Consider the following 17706-nt stretch of genomic DNA (forward strand, 5'->3'; position numbering starts at 1 on the left):
GGAAACATCTTCTTGCACCAGAGTAAACCAAGTTAAGGTGACAAATTTCCTCAAGAGTCCTTATTATCAGTGGTATCAATGTGATTATGGCATTATTCATTAAGCAGCTTCGGCACATTTGTACATACAGACCATGAAGGTCACCTGGAACTACCCTTTAAATCTAGGGAAATAGAAGATACTTAGAGTCAATTATTTTCCAGAGCCAAATTTTATTAAAACAATTTATGGTACACACTTCACCCTCTATGTTTTATAAAATCCTTTCCATAGAAAAGATTAGGGACCAACCTACCACAGCATTGCCTACTGCCAGGAACTGCATTCTGTGCTATATTAAGTTCTACTCTTGATTGCCTCGTGCTATATTCAGCCACAAATTATATGTATATTATAGGACATTCAGATTGATATGAGCTCAGAAGGCACCTGTATGAAGCTATTCAAAAGAAGAATAATAAGTTTTACTAGATGTGACAAACCTTATAAAAGTTAAATAATGTCACACTTTATAAGCATTTCTTTTAATACTTCTGAACACATGGAGGGCATTGAGGATGATATTTAATTTTTTCCATATGTGGATTTAATACCACACAAAAGTTTCAGTCCCAGATTGCTAATTTTCCACCATGTGGTAGCCATTTAGTTGAATTTTTTAAAACACTTACCAAATTACAGAGTAGAGTTTCAGAGGCAACAGCTATGAGTAGGTTTGGGGTATATGGTGTCCCTCTGGCTTAGTCCTGGGTCTCATGAAGAAGCAGTAAATCTTGACAGTATTTTTATGACAGCACTCACTGGTTTTTATAGGAATGAAATGTGAGTTTGCAAAACCACATGCTAATGTACTTCTAAAAATAGATTTGATTACTGTGATTCCTTCCAACTCTGACCATTTTAGCCACCTACAGAAATATAGGCCAACATCTAAATTCAGCCCTTTTTGGAACATCTATGGATTACAAGGTCTTCAAAGAAATTCTTACCAGCAATTTGAAAGAGTGAGCTGAACCCACAGTCTTAATTGCTCATTCTTGAAAACTGACCTCATATATGTCATTTAACCTATTCTGTTATATATATATATATATATATATATATATATATATATATAAATCTGATGTATATAAATCTGATATATATATAAATCTGATATATATATATACTTAATCAAGATGATAATATTTTCCTTCATTTTAATGCCACAGAAAAGAGTTAGACAGTGAGGTTAAAGGAAAAACACCTCCCAATACCAGTCAAGGTTTATCTTCTATAACCAGAAACAGGGAACTTGGATCTTCTAGAGAAGGAAAGGCCAAGGGTCTATTTACTCATTTCTGTATTATTCTAAAACAGATTTGAGTAACTAAATCAACTTCATGAAGAAATTCCTAGAAAGAGACAAAACCCCAAAGCAGGGTGTGGGGGTCAGTAAGTGAAGACACAAATCATTCACCACCAGAGACACCATCTAATGTGATAAATGCACATGAAGGTACTGTGAAAACATTAAAGCTCCAGCCAAATGTTAGTGATTATGATTAACCCAGTGAGACTGACCAGAAACCTGGACCCACTAGTTAGAGCTTACATCTGGATTCTATGGTCAGAAACAAAGATACCACACCGTACTCCTATTTGATGATTCATGTCTATCTGGCCCAGAAGAAAAACTACCCTTTCAAAATCACCAACTCCTGGGGAAACATATTTTATCTCCCAGAACCAATTACAGTTAATTCTCCTGAGTTCAAATGGTTTGGGACCAAATCTATTTCACACATAAGTGAATACTCTGGACAACTTACCCAGGAAAACTCAAAATATATACTTGGGACTCTCTACGGAGCTTCATAACACAGCGTGGGCAACAGGCATAGCAATCCAATTTTCGGGCTTGCAAAATTAGTGAGAGCAGCCATGAGAGCAAGGTAAGGGGTGTGGAGGGGGTTGCCCAGTAAGAAAGCCTGCCTGCCAGGATTCTGGAATGATCTCGGCCCTCCATCCGCCGCAGAGTATGTAATGGAATCAAACATCATATACTCTTCTGTTCAATCAAAGAAAATGTAGCATCTCCATTCTCTATAACTGAGACTTTCTCTCAAACCTCCATTATACTAGGTTAGCAAACTCCTCAGTATTTCTAAAATTTCAATAAAGAATGCAGTCAAAATCTCATTAGCGCTCGGTAATATAGTTTGTGTTCTTAGAACACAGCAAATTTATTAATTATATCACATTTTTCACTGCAAGTGATAGTATTAAGAGACTGTACAGGAAAAAAAATAAAACCTCATCCTCAAGAGCAGATTTGGGGGGTTAATTATCTAGACAATGTCTTCAAATATGTACCTCATTAGGATACGGTCACCTGAATTTATGGATACTCTTGGTGTAAGGCAGAAAATTAGTTATCTGTCTTTTGTAAATGTAGATAAACATCATTTTGGCCATAGCTCTTAACTAAAATTTGGATTAAAAGGCCTTATAGTGGCGCCTGGGTGGCTCAGTCGGTTAAGCGTCCAACTATTGATTTCAGCTCAGGTCATGATCTCATGGTTCATGAGTTCGAGTCCTGCAAGGGGCTCTGTGCTGAGTCTCTCTCTCTCTCTCTCTCTCTCTCTCTCTCTCTCTCTCTCTCTCTCTCTCTTTATCTCTCTCTCTACCTCTCTCTCTCAAAATAAATAAACTTAAAAAATAAATAATAATAAAAATAAATAAATCCAGTTTTATCCCACCAAAAATTACCCTCTTAACATACCTAGTGCTTATGTCTTTTTTATCTCTTACACCATTCCCCACTGAAAGAAACCAAGGCTCCTTAAAGAAATGGGTGATTTCAGAGCTAGAGTGGAGTGGATACAAGATGAGCCCAGAGCATCTTATTATGCAGGAAAGTAAGAAAGTGCTTTTTAAAAATGATGGGGCCATCACAAGGACACAGGAAGCAGCTCCAGCAGGCCCAATCTGGGAACATTTACACACTAAAATAATCAAGGACAGTAATGAATTATAGACCATTGAAAACACAGAGTTAATGAGTCCAAACAAATAATAAAAAAAATAAGTCAGTGGGGAGGAAACAGGGCTCTTGCTTATAGTAGAACGCTGAGTGTTGATTGGTAAATGTGGAGGAAGTGGTGAACATAGAAAATCATAATTTCACAGCCATCATATTAAGCTTTAGCTCAGGCATACGTCACCGGTAGATGCTAAATCTCGGGGGAAAGTTTCATGAGCAATAGAATATTTTCTTGGTCTCCCCAGATAGCTTATTAGTTCCACATTGGGGCAGGGTGGGGGCAGTATGGGGATAAACAAAAGAATGCCTTGACCAGGTTATCAAAATTATCAATATCAAGGGGCAGATGGACATCCTGTGCCTCTAGAGAAGGGCACACATCACCTCTGGCCTGGAATTCATAACCTGAATGGAACCACGAGGAGCCATCAGACAAACCCGAAATGAGAAACATTCTCTTTTTTAAAAAAGGACTGTATTCTTCAAAACGTCAATGTCATAAGAGGCAAAAACAGGCTGTGGAAATGTTCCTCCCAGCTTAAAGGAGACTAAAGAGACACGACAATCTGTTCTTAAATGGGATCCTGTACTGCAGGGGGAAGAGGGCTATGAAGGACATTACTGGGTGAACTGACAAAATTGGAATATGAATAGCCGATTAGATAAAATTATTGTAGCACTGTTAAATATAGTAAAGTTGATAATTGTACTGTATTTAAAAGAATATCCTTATTCTTTAGAAGTACACACTGAAGATTTCAGGGCCATGATGCATGCAGTTTACTCTCAAATGGTATAACCCACACACAAAAAAAGAACTCTTTAAAAGGCCCACCTACACACGGGGGGGGGGGGGGGGGGGGGAGACAGAAAGCAAATGATAAAGCAAATGGAACAAAATTAATAAAACAGGTAAATCTGGGTAAAGAGTATACTGCTGTCCTATTGACTATTCTTATTCTCCTCACATTGCTGTAGGTTTGAAAATTTTCAAATTAAAAGTTTTTAAAAGTTCTCTCCTTCCTTTACATGGATTGTATACTCTGGTGGCTTTATCATGACCTTCATTCTCAGGAAAAAAAAAAAATCAGACCACATCATGGATAAAATAAACTTCATAATGTTTTAAGATAATCTTTAATAAGAAACAACAAAAACTAATAAAGATACGGGAGGAATTAAACATTTGAAAAACCACAGATATACATCTAAACACAGGAGGCTTGATTTAATCATGGGGGGTGGGGGGGGGGGGTGGAAAAAAGCCAAAACATAATGGCAGAAGAGTTAAAACAACATAAACTTGGAAAACATAAAACTAATAGAACGCGTAAATGTGTAAATAGCTCTTGGACAAAGCTTGCATTTCTCCGCCATGTGGATTAGAACATAAAAGCACTGTATTCCTGCTTAATGATCAAGGTTCCTTTAGAAGTCTGTGACAAAATCCCATGAAGCTTTTTCAGATAAAAGTCAGCATTTCGCCCACTGTCACTGTCACAACCAAAATCATCTTCCAAGAACTGGGGAGGTGCCTCTCGCCAAGCAAAACTCTAACCCTATAACCTTACCCTCGAGGGCTTTACCGGCACCGGCACCGTATCTCCTGTGAATTATCATCAGGCCAACTCACTCTAATCACCCATTAAAATGCAAAAATCTACTTTACTACACTGTTAAGACTGTGGAGGGGCGCCTGGGTGGCGCAGTTGGTTAAGCGTCCGACTTCAGCCAGGTCACGATCTTGCGGTCCGGGAGTTCGAGCCCCGCGTCGGGCATCTGGGCTGATGGCTCGGAGCCTGGAGCCTGTTTCTGATTCTGTGTCTCCCTCTCTCTCTGCCCCTCCCCCATTCATGCTCTGTCTCTCTCTGTCCCAAAAATAAATAAACGTTGAAAAAAAAAATTTAAAAAAAAGACTGTGGAGGCAGTTCTCTGCAGGCAGGTCAACTGCAGATCTACAGAATCCTTATCTGATCACATAACCTTTAATGGGATTCACTCTAAAACTCAGGGCCATGCCCCACCTACAGCAGCCCTTCTGAAAATGGAAGGTGCCCTTTGGGTAGAAGCAATGCTGCAGCACCTTTCACGATTCTGTAGGCTGTTGAGTTCAGCTGAGCGGTTTTTCCATTCCATGTGATAACAGCTGAGAGCCCCCTTGATCTGGGGCTCAGGGCTGGCATATTCAAAACAGCTCGTTCGTATGGGTGGCGTTGGTACTGGCTACTGACTGTCGGCTCTTCTGGGGCATCTTCCCCAGAGCATTTTATTTTCTTCCAAATGGCCTCTCCATACAGCTTGGGCTTCTCACAATATGGCAAGTGGTTTCCAAGAGTGAGAATTTCAAGAGCAAGCATGCTGTGGGTCAAAGCTTTTGCAAGGCCAGCTTGGCTGGAAGTGGAGGGGGGAAATACATTCTGCCTTCTGATGTGAAGAGTAGCAAGCACATCCAAAGGAAGGAGGAATGTTGGGGACCATCTCGGGACATGGGCCATCACACTGCCCAACCGATACCTGGCAGGCTGCCGACATCCGTTTCCTGGAATGCTCTGCCCTTTCTTGCTGGATTCACAGTGGAATCAGGTTCAGTCCAAACTCCAAATCACCTGATCCTTGAATTCATTTTTCTGGCGGTCCTGGCATTCTGCACCCGTAAATCCTGGAGAGTAGTGATGGTCTACTTAGTCACATTTAAATACATGTTTTAAAAATAATTCTTTCCAGGGGCGCCCTGCTGGCTCAGTTGATAGAGCAGGCGACACTTGATCTTGGGGTCGTGAGTTGAAGCCTGGCGTTGGGCATGGAGGTTACTTGATAAATAAATAAATAATTCTTTCTGAAAAGTGCTCTTTGAATCCATCACCCTTACACAGTTTAGTTGTCCAAGTGCTAGTCTTAGCTTTCCCCTACGGTCGTCTCATCTGCCAGTCATTATAAATCAGCATGTCAAAAACTCACATTTATATGGCACAACATCACGTCCATAACATGATTTGTGCCTTCGGTGAAAGAGTTATACTTCAAAGGCAGACATCATTAGTAAATGGTGGAATTTCATTACACGGCTAAAAGTCCTTTTTGCCGGTAAAAATAAAACACTCACTAGCAATACTTCAGAGCTGGCCTTAACCTCTTATAAAATACAAGCGATAAGGCAGAAAAGGAGGAAAATATGTTTCTAATCTGTGTTAAATCTATTCCCACTGTGAGTAAATCACTTTTCTTTAGATTTACAAGAGTTTTCCTATAAATGCATGACACTGCCTTTGAGTAATTGCCACCTAATAAATAGCTCTAACTTTCTCCATCCTTTATCAGTGAGGGACAAAACCCTCAGCAAAATGATTCATTTGTAGATGGTAGCCATTCTCAGCATGAATCTAGGAGGACACAGCTCGGTGCAAGGTCACAACTGAATCAGTGTGGCAGGGGCCCTACACACAATGCTGTAAGAAAAAATGAAACTCTCTTATGAAGCAGTCTTTCCAGGAAAGGGGATTAGCTCCCACTATAGTCATGCCAGTCACTCAGAGTGCTCAGATGCTCCCAGAAAAAACTTGGTATCTAGGACTTTAAGCAACATCCGCTTGTGACCACCAGACACAACAAGCTGTAACAGATGATTTCAAAATTCTGGAGGTAAGGAGATAATAGCAACTACAAATGGGATTTTTCTTATCAAATGACTGAATGCAAAAAGTTACAGACAGTAATATTAGGGAGAGGGAGAAATTAGAATTCATAGTTGCTTGAAGTTAGAAGACACAAGTGAAAGTAGGATTGACATCGCTTTTCAGTTTTCAACAACGTAACTGGACATTGGATATGTTACCATGTACTCCGTCTTGTTTAATTCTCGTGTTCTCACAGTCTTTCAAATAATACTGATGTTGGGTACTAATTTTGTTTTTAAAGCATTTTCACATTTTGCTCAAGCAGCCCTGAGTGGATATCAGGGCAGGGGTTATTCTTGTTGGAATCAGGCCTGCAACATTCCCTGACAGAACCACATCTAAGCAATTCAGCAACAAAGTGAATGATACGCATACTGAGTTTGTTTTTCCACTGTTTAATTATACACAAACAATGCAAAACAAAACACAGTGCAAAAAAAAAGACATTTTGGAACAAATTAAAATATATTTGCTTCATGTGGACACTAAGAATCAGCCCCCCTCCCATGTTGAAAGAAAATGTTTCCATTTAAGAATAGGTTTGAGGGGCACCTGGGTGGTTCAGTTGGTTAAGCACCTGACTTCAGGTCGTGATCTCGCAGTTTGTGGGTTCGAGCCCCGTGTCAGGCTCTGTGCAGACAGCTCAGAGCCTTGGGCCAGCTTCAGATTCTGTGTCTCCTTCTCTGTCTCTGCCCCTCCCCCACTCTCACTCTGTCTCTCTCTCTCTCAAAAATAAATAAACATTAAAAGAAAATTTAAGAATAGCTTTGATTTTTCAACAATGCAGGGGTTAGGGGTGCTGATCCCTGTGCAGTCAAAACTCTGAGTGTCACTTTTGTCTCCTCAGAACGTAACTACTAACGGCCTACTATGAGCGGAAGCTTACCGATAACATAAACAGTCACTTAACACATCTTGTAAATATTATATGTATTACATACTGTATTCTTACAATAAAGTAAGCTGGAGAAAAGAAAATGTTATTAAGAAAATCCTAAGGAAGAGAAAATACCTTTACAGTCTTATACTATGTTTTCTGAAAAAGGAGTCTACGTAAGTGCAGTTCAAACCCACGTTGTTCAAGAATCAACTGTGGTATCTTTTGAAATGAATATAACAATAATTGAAAGGTAAAAGATGTGATCATTACCGTTACAATCCTTTTGTGAGATAAAATGTCTTAATAGACATCAAGAAATAATTCATTGCTGGGGTGTCTGCCGTGTCTCAGTCATTTTATCAGCCGACTTTGGCTCAGGTCACGATCCCATGGTTCATGGGTTTGAGCCCCGCATCAGACTCTGTGCTGACAGTTCAGAACCTGGAGCCTGCTTCTGATTCTGTGTCTCCCTCTCTCTCTTCCCTCCCCCACTCACACTTTGTCTCTCTTTCAAAAATAAATAAACTTTAAAAAAAAAAAGGAAATAATTCATTGCCAAGAGAGAGACAAACCAAGAAACAGACTCTTAACTATAGACAACATACGGATGGTTACGAGAGGGGAGGTAGGTGGAGGAAGGGTTAAATAGATGATGGGAATTCAGGAGTGCACTTGTGGTTGACGGGCAGCAGGTGATGTATGGAATTGTTGAATCACTATATTGTACACTTGAAACTAATATAACACTGTTAACTATACTGGAATTAATATTTTAAAAAAAGAAAGAATTCATTGCCCACCTCTCAGTGATAAGCAATTACATTTGGTGATAAGATTAAGTAAGGTGACTTAATCATTCATTTTATTAAAAATGCCAGCATCACAATCTGGATAATGTATTTTTAGAGACGGATAATGCACTTTTAATTTCTTTTTTTTTTTAACATTTATTTTTGAGAGAGAGACAGAGACAGAGCATGAGCAGGGGCGGTGGGGGAAGAGAAAGAGGGAGACACAGAACCCAAAGCAGACCCCAGGCTCCGAGTTGTCAGCACCAAACCCGACGCGGGGCTCAAACCCATGAGCCTTTGAACCCCGAGATCATGACCCGAGCCCAAGTCAGCCACTCAACCTACCAAGCAACCCGATGCCCCTAATTTCTTATTTTTTTAAATTTTTTTAAATGTTTTTATTTTTATTTTTGAGACAGAGAGAGACAGAGCATGAGTATGGGAGGGGCAGAGAGAGGGAGAGACACAGAATCCGAAGCAGGCTCCAGGCCCTGAGCTGTCAGCACTGAGCCCGACTTGGGGCTTGAAATCATGGACTGTGAGATGATGACCTGGCTGAAGTCAGCCACTCAACTGACTGAGCCACCCAGATGACCCTAATTTCTAATTTAATCTTTACAAAGAACTCAGAGCCCTCTGGGGTGGGCAACTTGGATTTATACTAATGATCTGAAGAATAGCTGTCACCAGCCAAATGAAGGCAAGCATAGAGAAGAAAAGGGGTCCAAGATTATCAGGAAAATGCATCTACAGGAGGCCAAAACTGATTGATTTTGCTTGAATCCAGGCAACCTAAATACACCAGCAGGATGCAAAACTGCTTTAAAATATGGTCTCGCCGAAATGATCCAGGTTTGCCAGCAAGGTAGAAATGAATTCATCAGGTTTATGTTACACAAACTCCACAGTGTGAAAACAGAGCCAACCTTCTCCCGTTAACCTCCATAATTTCATGCACTTAACTTTGGTGTTTTCAAGCTCGACTTCTATAGCCTATAGATAGGCATTTTACATTTTACTTGTCACTCCTTGTTCTTTAAAAGCAGGGAAGCAACTTTGCGAGAAATAGTAAAATTATGAGAATAAACTGGAAGAAATGTTTGGGATAAAATGCTGGTAACATTTAAAGCAAATTGCTCTGGTAGAAATTCAGCCCTGTAGCAGTGCCATCTCATAGATCACAGAGTAGATGGTCGGTGAAGTTGATGGGATATTGATTCCAGCAGGAAAATAAAAGGCTATAAAACAAAAGATGATTAACGTGAAATCGTTGAGTGAAGGAAAGTCTTAATAGACTGGGAGTTGTTAAATAAAACAGAGAGTGGGTAAAGGAACTGAGCTCTCAGATCACTTACAATGGAATTCCTTTTCATTACATATTAAAATTCTCCTGTGTGTTTTTACTTTCCTGGATATTATCAATCCATAGTCACCCAGTGAAAAACACCTGAAATTAACATGTGGGGGAAAAGTAACCAAATCTGGGACACATCATCAATCATAGAGAAGGCAATTGAGAAAGCAAAGGCAATTAGGGCCTTAAAAACCTATAAATGCTGTCAGAAAATAAAAGTTTTACTTTATTTCTTTCATTTCACAAAGTCCCACTAATGTTTAGCTCCTATACCATGTGCAACTTCTTTATAAGCGTCGTTACAGTGCAGTTTTATGTGTTGATTTTTGCTTAAAATATGCAGTACTCAATGAACAGATATATTGCTAAAATATTCTTCAAGTAAATTTCCAGAGCCAAGTAGTTTTTTCAGTCAAAGTCACACTACCAAGGAAACACACTCCCCATTTCCTCTGCCTATCAAGATACACCACCACTGCAGTTCCTAAGATACAATTACCAAAGAAGCTTCCTTTGCTCAAAAAACTGGGCATCAGTGAAGCATTAATGCTTTCCTTCCATAAAAAAAGAGGTAGCTCTTCTGAATCAAAGTGAAAGGAATTAGGAAAGTAACTGGAGAATTTACTGTGTCCGGTCAACTACTGGGGATCAGTGGATAAAGGGGCAACTTTAGTTCTCCATGTGCCAACTTTCAAAAGCAGAAAGCTGATCTCCATTGAACAAATTCATGTTCCTGCTTATGGGAGAACGCTTTCCAGAAGATCTCAAGGGCTCTGTGGTACATTCAGATAAAAAGTGAAAACATGAAAATATTAAAACAAGGTTTGCATTGAGGATTTTGCCTTGGTAGCTTCCACTGAACAATGGATAAAGGTTAACATAACCCCTGTAAAGCTTCTAACCATTTCCATACTTCACAAAATATCAATGACTGAACACACTGTTTGATATGAGCGAGATTTGATGATTAGCCTAATTATACAAGGCAAATAGATCCAAGCACTCAGTACAAGTTGCCCCAAGGTTTCTCTTTTACCCATTTCATATGAGTTTCCCCTTGGCTACTGTGGAAATGGCTTGAGACAACAAACCCAGCTCTTTGTACACAAAGAATTCGTTCTTTGTACACAAGTCTCTCTGATTTAATTTACAGCTCCCAGATTTAGCAAACAAATATACAGGATGCCTGGATATATTTGAACCTTGAAAAATAAGGAATAATATTTGAGTATGAACATATCTCATGCAGCATTTGGTACATACTTATAAGTTTAAAAGTTATTCGTTGTTTACCTGATATTCAGATTTACTGGGTGAATATTTTATCTAGCAAACTCATTCTATACTCTTTTACAATTGTATTTTACTGTATACATTGTATTTCAGAACATACACTGTCTTGAAAGGAAATAAGACAGCTGTCTGGGGTAGAAAAGTGGAAAACATCCCAATTTGTGAATGAGAAAATGTACATGAAAACCATCTATAAATTTATAAAGTGTAACACCGGTGGTTCTGAATGGGTCTTGGCAGAGAAGAGAGAAGGAAGAATTAGAATCATTGGGTACTTCTCTCAGGTTGAAACCACAACACTATAATATTAGGTAGTACTTCCCCATTTTAAGTTTTAAATTAGAAGACAGTGGTTATAAGTACATGCTCTGAGGTGAAAGTGACCTAAGTTTGAACCACAACTCTGCCACTTCCTCGATGTTTGATCTTAGACCAGATACTTAACCTCCCTAAGCCTCCCCTTTTTTATATTTAAAATGAAAGTGACAATACCCTCCTCATAAGGCAAGGGTAAGCATGAAAAGCAGTATAGCCTCTTTTTAAAGCGCTTAGAACATTACCTGACAGGCAGGAAGCCCTGTTAAGCGAACATTATTATTATTCTTATCATATTGTGCAAATTGTTTTTACCATACCCATTAGCCAAACATAAAGCTTCCTGGCAATAATAGTCACAAAAGATCGCCTATACTGGGTCATCTGTGAATAGACTTTGCTGAGTTACCAATGAGAAGAGCCAGCAGTCACTTGTAATCTGCAGAGTATCTGCCTCTGTATGAGCTTTGAGTATGAAGGAAGTCAGGAGCCCAGGGAAAGTCAAGGTCCTCTTGAAACCATTTCACCTTCCTTGCACTGACTCTTTTGAGAAGACCTCTGGGCTGAATTCGTTTCCCACTCCAATTCCTTTCCCACTCCAATGGACAATCTAGTCTATGTGGTTTATATATACAATGGAATACTACTTGGCAATGAGAAAGAATGAAATCCTGCCATTTGCAACAACATGGATGGAACTGGAGGGCATTATGCTGAGTGAAATAAGTCAGTCAGAGAAAGACAGACATCATATGTTTTCACTCATGTGGAATTTGAGAAACTTAACAGAAGACCATAGAGGAAGGGAAGGGGAAAAAATAGTTTCAAACGGAGAGGGAAGCAAATCATAAGAGACTCTTAAAAACAGAGAACAAACTGAGGGTTGATGAGGGACCAGGTGAGAAGGTAAAACAGGTGATGGGCATTGAGGGCACTCGTTGGGATGATCACTGGGTGTTGTATGTAAGCAATGAGTCACAGGAATCTACTCCCGAAGCCAAGAGCACACTGTATACACTGTATGTTAGTTAACTTGACAATAAATGATATTTAAAAATTAATTAATGAATAAAATAAAATAAAATTCCATTCTAGAATTTGCCCTGTGTGGTCAGAAATAAGGACTTCAGTATGACATTCCTGCCGATTCGAAAATGGTTCCCTGCAGTCCGGTTCTGCTCTTGGAAGTCACCATTCCTCACACTTGATCTACCTGTCTCTTTTTCTCCACATAACAATAGAATTGGCCAAAGTGCCCTCCCTACCACAGCTCTGGAGCTGCATGATTGGGGAGAAGTCCCACTGCTCCAAGACATTCAGTCTGCACGGGCCAGCCTCTCTGATCATACACCCTGAAGGCTAACGTTGCATTTTCAGGCTTATTGCCTTATTAGAAGAAACAGTACAGCTGCTTCCCTGAAAGAAATAATGGGAAAGCCCAATTTATAAAATGTGTTTCATTTCAAAGTCTGTGGCTTGTGGGCAACCAGGAGTTAGTAATAGCAGCTTGTAATGCAATTTCAAACTCGCCCTGAATCTGGAGTCTCTCTTCAGGATTTCTACCTTTCTAGCATGCTTGAGGAAGTGAAGGACTGCCGGTAAAAGTCTTTGCTACCTACAGGGACAGCAGATGTCAGCACTGCTAGAATTGACACCTGCTGCGGGTGCTTTGCTCCCTGTTGCCCTGACACCACATGGATATTTTGCACCTGATCACTTTTAAACCTTTAATAGACACCTAGAATTACACTACTAAATAACAAGTAGATAAAGGTTCGGCCTCTTGAGTTTTCTTGCAGAAAGAGAAAATGATTTCCTAGGATTCAGGATTCTGTTTTTCAAAAGCACTCCCATCTGCCAAACTAATTAGCAGAGAACACCCCCATGTGGACCAGATGCACATCCTTTGTTTGCATAACATTCCTAAGATGTTCTTTCAGACAACGTGCTTTCCCCTGATGCTTAGGCAGAGAAGGCAGTAAATAACTAGACGGTAGACAAGTCACATGCACAGCCAAGCGCCATGAGCCCTGTCATCCTACACATTCCTCTTGAAAACACCCCCTCCCTACACCTTCCACTGGCCCCACATTCAATAGGGAAACAATGGAGATAGTAATTCTTTTTTTAAACTTTTCTACAAATTTTTTTTCATCTTTATTATTTATTTTTGAGGGAGAGAGAGAGAGAGAGAGAGAGAGACAGGGCATGAGTGGGGGCGGGGCAGAGAGAGAGCAGGAGACACAGAATCCGAAGCAGGCTCCAGGCTCTGAGCTGTCAGCACAGAGCCGGACATGGGGCTGGAACCCACGAACTGTGAGATCATGACCTGAGCCTAAGTCGGTCGCTTAGCTGACTGAGCCACCCAGACGCCCCTGGAGATAGTAATTGTCATCCTCTCAATGATGTATGTACCCTTGCCTTTACCCAGCAGCCCTGCACATAACATCTAGGGAACCAATCCATCCCTCCTCCAAGTACACAAAGTAAAAGGGGATAATAATGAATATATCCATTTTTAATTATTACTATTTAATAAATTTTGATGATATTCAAAATCAAGATAATGGCTCTGTCACACAAAAATAATTTCAGAATTGGGGCGCCTGGGTGGCTCAGTCAGTTAAGTGTCCAACTTTGGCTCAGATCATGATCTCACAGTCTGTGAGTTCGAGCCCCGCATCGGGCTCTGTGCTGACAGCTCAGAGCCTGGAGCCTGCTTCGGATTCTGGGTCTCCCTCTCTCTCTGCCCCTCCCCTGCTCATCCTCTGTCCCTCTCTGTCTCACAATAAATAAAGACATTTAAAAAAATTAAAATAATTTCAGAATGCTGAGAAGCCAGTCAACAAATGTTGAGTTCCTAATCTCTGCCAGGCACGGTGGTAGGCAGTAGGTGTGAGCTATAAACAAGATGATCAGAATCCCTGCCCACATCAAGTGCACGGTCTAACTTGTTGAGTTTTCAGATTGTTTTAAAATGTGGAAACAAATTAGCCTGCATGCAGGTTCCTTTATTTTTATGTAACTGAGATTCAAAACTGTATAATATATGAGAATATTTTCTTGTTATTTCCTTATATTTAGGTATTGTGCCTTTTAGATCCAGAACCAGAATATAAAACCACTTTTTCACCAGAGACGAGTAGTGAGCCACCCTAAATGTGACAGAATATCCCTGATAATAAGCAGAGGTGACAAAGCAACTGTCCTTAACCTCTCTGATCAGAAATACAGGTCTGGCAAAAAAAAAAAAAGAAGAAGTGATAGATTGTAAAATCTCCAGAAAGAAAGTACACATCTAGGACAGCTTGTTAAAAATATAGACTTCGGAGTACTGTGATGTACTTTATGAGGCCAGCCCCAAAATAGAAATTTTAGGCATGGCACGGATAGATATCATAGCTAACTATAATCATGTAACTACCAGTTCTTGGGGCTGTACATTTGATGGTATTAAAAGAAAATATATATATATATATATATAGTCTTCCAAAGACTATTGCAAAAAGGACGTTATCTGGAAGGTAGATACCTCAGAGCCTCCTCATAGCTGACTCATCTTCAAAGCCGATTGTCCATCCAGTTTACCAGCTTTTAGCACTGTCGCTAACTGAAAGAAAGAAGGCTTCACCTGAGTTTATCAGTAATGAGCCGGTTGTATCAGGCTATCAAAATGCAGGGATCTGGGTCACCACATTTAGCCTAGAAGAGAAAAGAGGGAACATGAGACCTAAAAGATAGACTTTGATTTTTATCCCACATTAACAACAATTAATCATTTATTCAGAAAAGATTTAAGCCCTGAGGACAGAGCACGCCCTGTGCTGGGCACTGGGAGCGCAGCCCCTGGCCGACCCAAGTGCTCAAGACCCCCACTCTGCTCTGCACACCGACAACCACAGCAAGGGTTGGGATAGACAAGTATGAAAAAAATCATAACTTGGTAGGTCAGGTCATTCAGAAAAATAGCTGTTCAGTATTGAGCCTGACTTAACACGCCAGCACTGTGGGCAATTGCTAGATTCATCCCTTCGCTGCTCACATGTTAGTGAGGGCCTACGAGGTGCCAGCCACATCCTAGATGGTATGATCTGAGGGGCAGCCTGAAACCGGTTAGCGTATAAATCCCAGGCCTAACCCCGGTGCATGAAGGCATCTTGCCAAATTTCCTAACATTTGGCCTCCATTAGCCACCTCCAGCCACACACGCCAGCACTCATACACCCAGCCACCTGCAAATCAGAAAAATGTTGTTCTCACTCAGTCCCCCTAAACCAGTTTAAAACCTTATACATTTGTCTCCAGCATCAGCCTTAATCAGATTGCCAAGTAGGCAACCTGGATTGTATTTTCCCCATATTTTCCTTTATCTGCTCACCTGCCCAGGCTCTGCCCCACCCTGCTGCTGCCATGCGGGCTGCCCAGGGCCTTGCGTGTCTACATTCCTTTTTTGGGAACCTCTTTCCCTCATTTCCCTTCCTCCTTTCATTCCGTCAGAAACCTGCCCAAGATAACACCTACTTCATGTAGATGAGATTAAAGAATTACGCTCAGCTTTTCCAGGTCCTGTATTTGCACTTGCCAAACACGTTCTCGACAAGCAAACCTTATGCAGTGTTCTGTGGGGTGCCGCCTGCTTTAGCACACCACAGGCAGGAAGAGTTTCCTTTGAGGACTAGAAAAGAAAGTAAGTTGGAACAGAGGCAGCAGGGTTAGCGGGGAGGGGCATCCATTCTGGAAGCAGGCGATTTGGGCCAGAATCTCTCCACCATTGCTTACTAATTTTGCCCGTTTAATTTTTCTTCTCTGTGAAGTGGTAACCATAACACCTAAGTCAGAAGGTTATCATAAATATTTAGTGAGCAAGTCAAAGACGAATACCTGTGATTTTACTTTTTTTTTCTAACATTTTTAAAGGTTTATTTATTTTTGAGACAGAGAGAGAGTGTGAGTGGGGACAGGGAAGAGAGAGAGGGAGACCCAAAATCTGAAGCAGGGTCCAGGCTCTGAGCTGTCAGCACAGAACTCACCAACAGTGAGACCATGATCTGAGCCGAAGTTGGACGCTTAACCAACTGAGCCTCCCAGGCACGCCATATGATTTTACTTTTATGTGAAATGTAAAAAACAAAACAAACGAATGAAAAACAAAAGGCAGAATCAGACCTACAGATACTGAGAACCAGCTTATGATTGAGGGACATGCAGTGGGAAGCTGGGCAAAACGGGTGAGTTGGGGGTGTGGGCGGCAGGCTTCTGGTTGTGAAATGAGCAAGGTACCGAGATGAAAAGCAGAGCGTAGGGAGTAAAGTCAGTGGTGTTGCAGTGGCACTGCATGGTGACAGATGGGAGCTATGCTTGTGGGGAGCACAGTATCACACACAGATGATCTGCAACTAGTCTAACACTGTGTCATCTATCCTCAAGTATAAGTAAATAAATATATAAATATGTGAGCAGATACATATAAGATACTGAAAACAATGCCCGGTGTGCAGGAAGAATGCAAGAAATGTCAGCTCTTCTGCGACTATCAGCCAGATTCACTATATAATTTGTGGCACCCAGTGTAAATGAAAGTGCAGGGTCCTTGTTCAAAAATTAAAATTTCAACACATCGACAGCAAAACTTTAAATCAGGTGCAGAATCCTTCCAAGCATAGAACCCTTGCAAGTGGATAGGTCACACATCCACTAAGTCACTCCTGACTCTCGGGTCTAGGGCAAAACCGCATTGCTGATCCTTAGATCTAGGAACTTCTGTGGGTTACCATTGAGAAAAAACCCTAGAAACCCAAATTTCTTTGCCTTTGGAGAGGGGTTGCTGGCAAGAAAAGTAGCTAGTACTCATCAAAAACACAAATAAAAGATCCTAATGCTAAAGAAAATTCCCCAAGTAGGTTTTGCAAATGGGAATCACTTGAACAACTTTATGATGAAAGATCTGGGGCAAAAATAATATCTTCTGGGGGCGCCTGGGCGGCTCAGTCGGTTAAGCATCAGACTCTTGATTTTGGCTCAGGTCGTGATCTCACAGTTCGTGAACTAGAGCCCTGCATCAGGGATTCTCTCTCTCTCTCTCTCTCTCTCTCTCTCTCTCTCTCTCTGTCTCTCTCTCTCCCTCCCCACATCACTCTTTGACAAAATAAATAAACTTAAACTAATCATAATAATTTCTTCTGATATTTCATGAAAGCTGTTGTTCAGTGGTAAAAATCTTACCATAAATCCAGATTGGTCATTCACTGTAAACCCCTGCAAACAAAAGCTTTTGCTAAACACAAGGAACACTAGAACAACAAAGTTGGCTATAAGAAGTTTGAATTTCTTCAAGAGTTTAAAAAACTGCAGCTCTTTAAATTCATTTATTTCTA

At 40.6% G+C, this 17706-nt stretch overlaps 1 long non-coding RNA gene across 1 annotated transcript in view; it reads right to left on the bottom strand.

The window, feature by feature from the left end:
- LOC123384782 overlaps positions 1–16265 on the bottom strand; it is a 28040-nt gene extending 11775 nt beyond the window's left edge. The window contains exon 1 of the long non-coding RNA XR_006596325.1: positions 14865–16265. This is a non-coding gene — a long non-coding RNA (uncharacterized LOC123384782). The remainder of the gene's footprint in view (positions 1–14864) is intronic.
- Between the last annotated feature and the right edge of the window lie 1441 nt (positions 16266–17706).

The sequence above is a fragment of the Felis catus genome, chromosome B1 (genome assembly GCF_018350175.1).
Source record: "Felis catus isolate Fca126 chromosome B1, F.catus_Fca126_mat1.0, whole genome shotgun sequence".
NCBI lineage: Eukaryota > Metazoa > Chordata > Mammalia > Carnivora > Felidae > Felis > Felis catus.